This window comes from Vigna umbellata, chromosome 1 (assembly GCF_029865625.1).
Source record: "Vigna umbellata cultivar VRB3 chromosome 1, Vumbellata_1.0, whole genome shotgun sequence".
Taxonomy (NCBI): domain Eukaryota; kingdom Viridiplantae; phylum Streptophyta; class Magnoliopsida; order Fabales; family Fabaceae; genus Vigna; species Vigna umbellata.
In genome coordinates this window covers 54,583,941-54,593,569 of record NC_142165.1, presented here as the reverse complement: position 1 = coordinate 54,593,569, position 9,629 = coordinate 54,583,941, and positions in this window count along the sequence as shown.

The following is a 9,629-nucleotide window of genomic DNA, read 5'->3' as shown; positions in this document are numbered from 1 at the left end:
AAGATAAGTTTCGAAGAAGGATCGCCACTCGCTTTGCACAAGATAAGGTCTGCCCAAAATGGACTAGAGACAGAAAACTATCTCAAGAGGAATGTAAATTTGCAATTCAACTCAAAGAATTCATTCAATTTCCAAGTTAATCCAAAAGGACCCTAAGCCTTCTTATATAGCCCTTGGAGTGAGTTTGGAGAGTGGAATTAAGAGATGTGGGACTTCTAGTCTCAAGGCCGGCCAGCAGCTCCTAAGGTGCTTGAATCCCATATTGCTTAATTCCCTTCATCCTAAAGGGTTTATAAGCCAACTAATTCTCCTAAAGTTCAAAACAAAGAAGAAAAGCTATGCTACCTTGCACTTCCATCTAAGACGCCTTTCTTCCTCTTCTTTTCTTTTAAGACCAAGCCATGAGAGTCCCATATTGCTTGTGCTTAAAAGAAAAGAAGGGTTTATAAGCGTTTATTCTACTAGAACTAATGAAAAGAAATCAAAGAAGCAAATACAAGCCTTTGAAACCTATTCTACTCATTTTGTGTTTTTATCACTTTGAAACTCTTCATTGTTGCCCCATTTATGATCATATCAGTTCCTCTACCCAAAGATGATATTTTCACTGTGGCACAGGCATTCCAGTCTTTTATTGCTTGGCCTCAACACATGGTTGGTTCTGTTTTTGACCCCCGATATGGACTCTTACTTTACACTTCTTAATTTTAAAGTTTACATGTTATTGATGTCGAACCTTATCCTATTTTTCCATGTAACAACAAACGCATGGACAGGAGAAGATTCTTTTATCTTAGGACGATCCTCTTGGTGCATTGCATCAATTTTGTGACATCATTGCAAATGAGCATATGAAGGTTGAATATGATCCTAATGTATTTGAGAGAGTCTCTAAGGTCCCAATATACTTGCATAGTCAAGATGTCAAGGAGTTTATGTCGGGAAGAGAAGAGTTTAATATTACATTAATTCAGCTATGGAAGATGTAAGTGTATGAGTAATTATTTATATAAAATTGATTTATATACCAAGTATACTTATATCAAATGTAATTTTTGATTTCAAGTATATGTTTGGTGTTAGTAAAAACTTCGGGTACAATGATGTGTATGGTTCATTGATCCCCAAGTCACTCACGAAGCAAATAAATTTGATGACATCCAGACATACCTCACCAGCATATTTGGAAATGGGAAGGAGATATTCTTTATCCCTGATATATCTGGGTAAGGGAAGTTTGTTAACTTCAAAGTATCATCTGTGATTTTAATATATAACAATTAAGTTATTATCAAATTCAGGCGTCATTGGCAGCTACTTTTTGTTTCCATACTGGAGAGCTCTGCTGTGTGGTTCTGTTCATTGCATAAGTCTCCTCCCAAACATCTCAGACAAGTAGTTGATTGGAAAGAACCTCAATGTTTGAACTTTCTTTGTTATATAAATGAATGCTAAAGCCTTATGTTTTTAATAGTTCCATCGTAGCACGTATGATGTTGTTTGGGAGAAGCTTGCAAGGATTGCTCTCAAAGTTTGACATATGCTAAAGTCATACTTTCTTATATTTGTTTTGTTTTAATGATATTCACTAACTTTTTACAATTATGATGATATATTGTAGTGTCACAAACAAAGTAGTTCATATGAGTGCAGATACTACATAATGTATTGGATGACACATACTATTCGTGCCCATATTAGAAATGGCTGGGATATGGTAATATTTAAGTTTAATGAATTTTGATTTTATCCATCATTTGGAATTCATATACACTAATTAATATCATGTGTCTTGTGCAGAGATTCAAAACTCCTACTCCACTTCATGAGAAGCCACTTACATTCCTAAGGAAGGCACTTGCAAAACATTTAATTAGATTATACAATAGTTCATAGTTATTAAGATTTAAAATACATTAGCACATGTTGATTTATAGTTATTAGACTTTATACATTATGCTTTAAACATTATGTGTTGTAAATATTGATTATGTGTTGTATATATTGTGTTTTTATGCATGTATGTTTTTATGATGGTGGTTATCACAAAAAGAGACCTGCTATTAAAAATAATTCCAGGAGAATGGGCATCGGTTGTGGTCAAAACTGAGGTAGTAGGGTGCACGTGGTTTATTAAAAAAATAAAGGACTTTGGCATCGGTTCAATCTCCCCCTCCCCCTCCCTTTTTCTTCCTTAATACTTCGGGTGCAGAAGAACCAAAGCACTATCCATTGGGATATTACCTTGGTTGGAACCGAGGCCAAAAACCCCCCACCTTTTTACCTCCCCAATATAGGCCTTAGTTTGAAAACCGAAGCGTATTGTAAAAAACAATCGTTGTCGTTTCCCTTTGTTGCACTAGTATATTATTATTTGAATTTTAATTAATTATCCATCATATTTAGTGCAGACCTACAACGCATTTCTATCATTTGCATCTTCAACCTATCAGCTTGCATCCTTAAGAGAACTGTTATATTGATACATCTACATCTTCATTTGATTGGGATAATAATTTTGGATCAACACATGATAATACTTGCTTTGTTCCTATTTTTAGTATTTTAAAATTGATTTTCTTACATGTTATGAACAATATCGTGTCCATAATATATCGTGTCCATAATATATCATCCCCTTTCTTTTAACATTCTTTGTAGAACAAGAAGATTAGAATATTTAGTTGAATGTCTATATTATTTACTGTTTAACTAGATTAATCCAATTAGCATACTTATTACTTGTTTGATAGAAAAATATTTTACTGTTTTCATTTTGAATATTTACTTTGCCATTGGAATCGAAGAACACCAAACTACGAATGAAAGGCAAGTATTTGTAAAAGTTATCAAGGTTGTAGGTTTATGTATATACAATTTTATATTTTAAAGTTTGTTGAACAATTTAATTGTATGAATTAATGTTTGGGAATTGTTTGGTCAAATATATCTGTAGGTGAATTGAATAAAGAGAAAATTGATAAAACAAAAAAATATCATAAAAACAAAATCTAATTTATTATAATGGATTTCGTTTTACCTCTCATAGTAATTTTAAATGTATTATGACTAATCTAGTTATACCTATCATAGTAAGTCCACTTATTATGATAAGTCTCCAAATACTTATTCTAGCAAGAAGGACTTTCAAAAATATGAATTTATTATGACAAATTTTTAAAAATGTGCATAGTAAATTGGACTTACTATGACTATTACTTAAATACTCGTTATTGTAAGTTAGACTTACTATAACAAGTCTTTGCAGCATCATAGAAAGTGCACATTTTCTATGACTCCTGCAATTATGATGCCAAAATACTTGACATAGTAAGCCTGTTTTACCAATCATAAAATGTCTTGTGTACAATAGTGACAGAGTTAGCGCTCGACGTTTTCATTTTGAATATTTACTTTGGCATTGGAATCGAAGAACACCAAACTACGAATGAAAGGAAAGTATTTGTAAAAGTTATCAAGGTTGTAGGTTTATATATATACAATATCATATTTTAAAGTTTGTTGAACAATTTAATTGTATGAATTAATGTTTGGGAATTGTTTGGTCAAATGTATATGTAGGTGAATTGAATAAAGAGAAAATTGATAAAACAAAAAAATATCATAAAAAAAATTTAATTTATTATAATGGATTTCGTTTTACCTCTCATAGTAATTTTAAATGTATTATGATTAATCTAGTTATAACTATCATAGTAAGTCCACTTATTATGACAAGTCTCAAAATACCTATTCTAGTAATATGGACTTTCAAAAATATGAATTTATTATGACAAATTTTTGAAAATGTGCATAGTAAATTGGACTTACTATGACTGTTACTTGAATACTCGTTATTGTAAGTTAGACTTAATATGACAAGTCTTTGCAGCATCATAGAAAGAGCACATTTTCTATGACTCCTGCAATTATGATGCCAAAATATTTGTCATAGTAAGCTCGTTTTACCAATCATAAAATGTCTTGTGTACAATAGTGACAGAGTTAGCGCTCGACGTTAGGTAATCGTCGCCCAACGCCATAAGGCTAGGGATTCACTGTCTCGCCAGCGCCTTATGATAACTAGGCACCACTTAGCGCTAAGACCTTTGAAACACTCTAATTGCCAAAATTTTGTGGTGACACCTAGCACTGATTACTTATCGCCCAACTGTAGTGCACCATAAATTAAGTTCACTGCAATTTAAGGTATTTTCATTTAAATTTAGCTAATTCTCCTTTTCTTCTGATAATCAATCACAATTTGCCCAAGTTACAAATCACATTTCTCATTAATCTAAAGGAAACTAGATGCTAACGAGAATTTTAATTATATTTTTTTTATCCTTCTAATCTCCTTAAGCATTAACCTTCATATAATAACATAGTCATAAGCATAATATTTATATATCATAGACACTCTATCATCCAAACCCAAATAAATCATTTAGTCATACAGCACAGAAATCACACTCATTCGTCAAATTGTCTACTAATCTAACTCTTCCATCACCATTTTCACATCATAACATGAACATTATTAACCATGACTCAAAATTTCCAAAACATTAATTCACCCATACTTCATGTGATACGATCCTGTCCAAAAAAAAGTGCGATCTTTTTTGTATTTGAATCCTCATGGAGCACAAGAATACGGAATAAGACAGAGATGTGAAAGCCACAATCTAGCATATTGATAAGTTAAGTGAAGATTTGTCACAAAGATGTTATCTTTGATAAGAATCAGAGTTCTAATCCAAGAACCAAAATAATCCTTTCTAAAAAATGCAAATGCATATATTATGACTCAAAAGTGTCTACGTATGTTTTTGGTACCTCTATATATAAGTACATAAGTTTAAGAGAACCTAGAAACCCTAAAATAAGGCTCAAAGTTTAAAACACATAAAAATAACAAAAAAATAACAATTACACATAGACTTTCACTTAGTGAGACCCTATCGCTCAGCGAATTTAACATTATGTAAAATTAAAATAAAATTAAAATTTATTTAATGTCCTAAAATATTTTTCAATTTTGCTCATGTTCTTTAAATTCTCTCCTTCATGGAACATTATAATATTCAAGGAGACGTGATTTGATATTGGACCTTGTCATAGATCCTTTGAATTGCAAATGTTCTTGCTCAATTTCTTCTTATATATGTTTTAGGAGATAATCTTTTATCATACACTTCTTCTTGAAAAGAAATTGTTCTCAAATTCATACCACTTGAAGATTCTTTATCATTCTACCTTGTTTGTAGTGAACTCGACCCAAATTCTAGAAGATCACACGCACAAACACAAACATAAATCAAAGACACAAAGCTAAAATAATTCAAAATAGAAATTCTACTAAAAGGAGATTTGGATTCTTAAAGAGGTCAATCTCTTATTATCAAAGAAGATGAAAACAATATATTCAAGTAAACAATCAAACTATAAGTATGACTTTTATTATCCCCAAGTTGCTTAGAGATGGTCAAACAAGCTAACTCATGTTCATATATTTTTAAGCTTGTTTCCATACTAAAAGAATGGCTTTGAATATCCAAATGAATTAACAAACAAGCTAACATATTATCAACCACAAGTTCTTTGAGTTCTAAGCTTGTGTCTTCGTTTTTTGTCATCTTGTCTTACCTCTATAGTTGATGCCATGGTTCCTTAATAAACAAATCTTCCCTAGGCAGCAAAACAAAAAGAGGTCAATTAGTATTTTCTTTTAGTGACAAATTAGGATGCTCTCTTCTTTTTCTTTCTTTTTTTCTTTCCTTTTTTTCTATTTTCTTTCTCCTCTCGCTCTCTTTTCTTTCTCTTCTTTTTCTCTCTTTTCTCTTTCTTCCATTTCTATAAGTGCTTTTTTTTTCTTGTGCTCTTTTAAGCTTTCGTTCTTATCTTCTTTTCAATGCATATAATTTTTGCAAATACCTTTCTTCCTCCTCTTTCAAATATAGAATGTAGTTCTTTAGATCTTATTAGTAATCATGGGACTTGCATTCCAATTAGGACATTGAGGAGTTTCTTGCTCATAGCCTTCACATTTGGAATATCTTATAGCACTTGATTTAACCCTTTGGAAAATATTTTTGTTATGCTTGTGCTTCCTTTTTATTACTAAAAATTTCATCATTCAACTTTATAATTTGGGACTCCAAGGCATTAACATTCTACTCCAAGACCTCACAAACACACAACTTCCAGAAGGATTTCCTTACGAGACTATGTTGCATTGTTCAATATTTATAAATCCTGCAAAAGGTTAGGAAAAGAAAATAAAATAATATATTTAGATCATCACCACTTGTCTAAGTGGTTCACTCAAATTTCACTCGTGTATCACACTTATAGGCTTTTTCTTGAATGTACTTTCTTGTCTTTCACCACTTAAATTCTCCTTAGCACTTGGCAAAGAACTCTAGTAGCTTATGCAAAGAGTGAACAAACAATGTGAAAAACGTTATGAGATCAAAATCTTGACTAAAGAGGTCAAAGAAAATAGAAAATTCTAGACAAAACTTCAAGAAATTTTTAAAAGACACAAAATAATAAAATTAAAAAATTATAGGACTACCAAAAAGAGTTAAAAAAAAGACTGAATATAATTTAATATAGATTAACAATCATAAACAATAGTGCAACATAATAATATATGTTGAACTATACAATTATTTTTTTTTACTCTTGGTTCCTTACTTTTTCTTTTCTTTTTAAATATATATTTGTTTAATTTTGACTTTGATCCAATATATATATATATATATATATATATATATATATATATATATATATATATATATATATATATATATATATATATTAATTTGACAGTTTAACACATAAAAAAAATTGTCCTTCAAACACTAAAATTCATGCAAGATCAAGGTAAACATTTAATTGGGACTACAATTAACAAAGAAAAACAAATAATTTCCATGAATCAAACGTAGAATTACACAAATCAAAAGAAGAACATAAAAAAATATGAAAATTAAAAACTTAAGGGAATTGGATTTTGAGTTTTGTTTCTTATATAATGGAAAAATAAGATAAAAAAGGATATTCAAACCAGAACCTTGCTCTAGATAGCAGATGATACAATCTTGTCTAGGAAATAGTACGTTCATTTTTGTATTTGAATCCTCAAGGGGCTTAACAAAAATAAATCAGAGAGAATGCAAAATAAGACAACGATAGGGACGCCACAATATAGCATATTGATAACTCAAGTGAAGATTTGCCACAAAGATGTTAATCTTAAATAAGAATCAGAGTTTTAATCCAAGAACCAAGAGAATCCTTTCTCAGAAATGTAAATGCATATATTATGACTCAAAAATGTCTACATATGTTTTTGGTACCTCTATACCTAGGTACATAAGTTTAAGAAAACTTAGAAACCATAAAATAAAGCCCAAAGCCCAAAACACACAAAAATAACAAAAAACAAAAATTACATGTAAAGTTTCACTTAGCTAGGCCCTCTCGCTCAACAAATTTAACATTATGAAAAATTAAAATAAAATTACAATTTATTTAATTTCCTTAATTGTTCTTCAATTGTACTCATGATCTTTATGTTCTTTAAATTATCTCCTTCATGGAACATTATAAAATTCAAGGAGTGTTTTGATATTGGACCTTATCATAGTTCCTTTGAATTGTAAATGTTCTTTCTCAAGTTCTTCTCATATATGTTTTAGGAGATAGTCATATATCATACCCTCCATTTTGAAGAGAATTTGTCATCAAATTCATACCACTTGAAGATTCTTTATCATCATGATTTCACAACACAGACCAAAATCTCTTATTCTCAACATTTTTTAACTTTCCCTATATAAAAGTGAGACATCACAACTACTAATAATACTACTTGAGTTTACATTTTTCGTAATACTTTTTCATGCTTGAGCAACATTCAATCACAATTATCATACTATCATTTATATCTATCAACAATTAAACATTACATTTACAAGGAAATTTAACTTCCCTTGCTTTAAGACAATCACAATAGTCATACTACCATTTATATTTATCAACAATAAAACATTACATTTACAAGGAAGTTTAACTTTTCTTGCTTTAAGATAGATTCCTAATATTGTTCTTTTATTACATAGTTCCAAAGCATAAAATAGCTCTATCTACATACAGAAGAGTATGATCAACTATCAAAGCATGATTTTATGATCACTAACAAATAAAAATCTGCCTAAAATCTAGAAAATTCACATACAACTAAAAAAGTTCACGTACAAGAAGAAAAATCAATTATTTCAAAGATAAAAAGTAGAAATTTAAACTTACTTTATTTTAAAATTTAATCGATCTAAAATGATTCTAAATACTTCAACGTGTTATCAATTTTTGAAATGGATGAAAATGGATGAAAGTGGTGAAAGAAATTCAAAAATAGAAGATTGGGGAATGAGTTTTGGTTCAAAATGTGACTTGAGTGAGAGTAGTAAAAAAGATTAATCCTATTTTTATTTCGTATCTCCTTTAAAATTATAAAGTTATTTTATTATATTATTAGTTTCTCTTTCATCTTGGATTAGACACGTACCATACAATTTTATTATGATTAATTGTAGGCTTAATATCAATTTTGGTCCTTAATTTTGTTAGTTGTGTTCAAAGTGGTCATCCTATTTTTGAGTTGTTCAAAGTGGTCTCATGTTTTGTAAAAATGGTTCAAGTTGATCTTTTTTGCTAACAACGTTAAAACGCCAATGGTGTAATGTCCACCTTAGCCAATAGTGAAAGACCACAAGTTGACACATCATTGCAAGCTACCACATCACCACATTTTTCCACGTTATCGCCCTCTTCCACCAGAAACCCTAATTCCCCTTGCCTTCCCCTTCCACTATCACCTACCATCTTCGTCGGCCATCACCTTTGCTGTCGTCATTTTTGCACCACCAACGTCCAACCTTGCACAAGTAACCTCGTGCCATTGCCTCCATGGTAGGGACTCAACTTCTTCACCCATTAACCACAGTCTTTGTAGACTTTCAAACCACCACGAGTCTCGCCGTGAACTGTTTCCACCACCAATCTTCTCGCGCAACATGGAAAACCTAGAAACCATCATCATTCCCTTCATCGTGAGCTCCACCGTTAAACATCCATGGCCGCGACTTGCAAACCAGAAACACAGTGTCGCCCAAAACACAACCGTAGACCACCTTCGTCCAAGTCATGAAATCCCTTCTCATGCTCCTTGGTCAAACCAAACCTCTACATCAAATCCCTAAAACCACAAAGAAACAGAAATTCCCAATTCGTTCTGAACCCTAATCGCAAAGAACTTCTAAAATCGCGAGTTCATCTTCTCCTTCGCGAAGAACTCTTAAAACCTGACGTTGTCACGTAATTCACTTGAGTTTGTCACGTAATGAATAATTGGACAAGTCATTCAATATTGACTAAAATGGACATTACACCATTAGCATTTTTAACGCCGTCAGCAAAAAGGACTAAGTTGAACCATTTTTACAAAATATGGGACCACTATGAACAACTCAAAAATAGGAGAACCACTTTGAACACACCTAACAAAACTAGGGACCAAAATTGATATTATTAAAATTTATTTATTACTCTTTAGATAT